This window comes from Lonchura striata, chromosome 12 (genome assembly GCF_050655825.1).
Source record: "Lonchura striata isolate lonStrDom1 chromosome 12, ASM5065582v1, whole genome shotgun sequence".
Classification (NCBI taxonomy): domain Eukaryota; kingdom Metazoa; phylum Chordata; class Aves; order Passeriformes; family Estrildidae; genus Lonchura; species Lonchura striata.
In genome coordinates, this window is record NC_140714.1 from 5,508,997 (window position 1) to 5,511,998 (window position 3,002).

The window sequence follows — 3,002 nt, forward strand, 5'->3', positions numbered from 1 at the left end:
GCTGGGACTAACTTTCATGAAACCTCTGCTCAGATGTGAACTCATGTCAGATTTTAAGTCCACGTGATGGACATAAAGCTACCAGGGCTCAGCTCTTCTGCTCCATCCCCCAAGAGGACCTGAGTTTGGTGTGTCAGGTTTGGCACTAACTCATAGTTTTCACAGAATTGTTTAGGTTGGAACAGACCACTGAGATTCAAGTCCAACCTGTGATCAATCACCACCTTGTCAAACAGACCAGAGCACCAAGTGCCACATCCAGTCCTTTGTTAAAAACCTCCAGGGATGGTGATTCCACCACTAACCTGAGCAACTGATTCTAATGCCTGACAACCCTTTCTGAGAAAAAAATTCCTCCTAACGTTCAGCCTGACACTGATACATTTTACCAGTGGATGAAGAACAGAGGTATTTTTTGGAGTTCAGATTACAGGTTTATTAGCTTGGTATTTCCTAATAAAAACCAAAAGACCTTTTAATTAGGAAAAAAGAAGTTGGATCAGCCTCCAGCAGTTCAAGGCTGGGACCTTACACTTCCCAGCCTCTCCACTCATTGCTGCCTGCATGTTCCCTGCACGCTCCTTCTCCACAGAGCTCTGGTCACTGCACTGGACCCCAGTCCCAAACCTGGCTGTGCTGGGCACACTCATCTCCAACACACTGTCTTGGTTTGAAAAGACAGGAGTCTGTGAAGGAAGGCAAGAGCCTCCTGTGAAATGGAAAAGATAAATCCCCTCCCTCCGAATTACTATAATTTTAAAATTAAAAGGCTCTCAGGTAAAGATATGGAAATGAGAATAACAGTTCTTTACTAGGGAAAAGAAAAAACTAAAAAAAAAAATGTAATTAGTATAAACGAAACTACTGATAGAGTCAGAAACCTGACACCCTGAGGAGTCAGGGTGCTGGGAATAGTCCAGTTAAATGGTGGCTGCTCCTCCTGGAGTGCCAGATGAAATGCTGCTGAAACGGTGATCTATAGAAGGGTGTAGTTTTTTCTGAAGGTCTGGTGATAGAGTAGATGGGCCTGATCTTCTTCTGGGGATCTAGTGAGGAAGAAGATGCTCCTCTGGGAACCTAGTGAAGGGGCTACTCTGATGTCCCAAAAAATGCTGATTTTATGCAGGTAGAGATGCTTGGCTCCTCCCTCTGGGTGGAGCATCTCACAATGGGATGATGTAACTTTACCACTCATGCAGGGAGTCATTCAATGGCTCACTAACAGAAGATATCTCCCCGAGGAACACATTGTTCTTGGAAGAGATAAGAAAAATGTCCAACCAATAACAGGTGGCAAATAGAATACATGCTTATCTTACAAGACAAGACACACACTTTCATGGGACCATGAATGGGTCAGGCTGGAAGGGACCACAGTGGCTCCTCTGCTCCAACCTCTCTGCCCAAGCAGTCATCCCAGAGCACCGGGCACAGGATTGTGTGCCGACAGTGCTGGAGCATCCCCAGCAAGGCTGAGGCAGACTCCACAGCCTGTCTGGGCAATCTGTTCAGTCAGTGCACAGCGAGGAAATTCGCAGAACTTCCTGGGCATCAGTTCCCATCCACTGCCTCTTTGTCCTGTCGCTGCGCACCACCGAGCAGAGCCCAGTGAAACCTTTACACAGTTACACATGTGAAAAATACATATTTTATGATTGGTTTTTCGCAAATCTTACAATGAATATTATATGTGTCATGTTAGAAAGTTATGCTGTATTAATTCTCTTAAGTAGTGTGTTAAATATAGTTTTAGGTTAAAACATAATGTTAAAATAGAGACTATGTATGTGAAGGGAGTTTTTTTTTTAGGAATGAGATGCTCACTTCGAGGAACACTTAAATATTCCAGAGAAAAGGAATTTATGGTTTTCTTATCAGAAGAAGCTAATTTCTTCAGGCCTCGCTCAGATTCGAAGACACCTTGGGGATTAAAGGAAACAGTTGACATACAACAGACACAGTTCTTGTTTTAAATAGAATGTATGCGTAACCATGAAGGATATATGAATATACAACAGGTTATGGCTTTTAGGTTATTCCTTTGTTCACAGGGCATGCTTTTCTTAAGTGTCTGAGAGCATCCGGACGTCCGAGAGCATCCGGACCTCCGTAATCCTTTGCTTTTTATTGTCTTGTAATTAATTACCCTAACTCTAAATTTTATCACTCTAATTATATTACTATTTTTATAACCATGTTATTATTATTAAACCTTTAAAATTTTTAAAACCAAGCGATTGGCGTTTTTCACATACACATTATATATGTGAAAGTTTCCTCTCGGTGCTCTCTTCTCGAGGCTCAACAAGGCACGAGTCCCTCGGCCTTTCCTGTCAGGGAGATGTTATGCGTAGTAAATATAATTCACGCCATCCCTTGTATGAAATATGTAATATTAGATACTTGTTAGATTATGCCCGTTTTATTATTCCCCCCACCCCTTGCAGGTGAGACTGGGTGTATACTGGAGACTGATTTACAAGTAAAAAAGATGTAGCTCGGCCAGGAGATGGGCCATGTCTGGGCTCCAGGTGCTGATCGTCCGAGATGGATTTCATGGAAATCCTCAGAATGGAAATCCATGTGAATGCAGCCTTCCCGTAAACTCTCATCAAGAATTCAACTACTCCGGACATTGAATTCTTTCTCCTCATCACCATAAAATCTTATTAACCTATGGATTCTGAATAGAAGAAAAGACTGATTGCTGAAATCTTGGCCTCAGGCGGAATTTTCCCTATAAAAACCGCTGGTGCCAGGATGGAGGTGTGTGGGCATAGGGGAAGACCTCTGCTGAGGCTGACTCCTTGTTGCACACCCAGGACCGATCCCGGGCTCGGCTCTGTCCTTTCCGTGCGGCTGGCTAGACAGAATTTCACCGCTAATAAAGTTATTTTTATTTTTAATCTGGCTGAATAAATTCTCCTTTACGCAGAGAGAGGGGCGTGCGTAGCTCGCCTCACGGCGCCCGGCCCCTCTCCGCCCCCGCCGGGGCTTCCGCC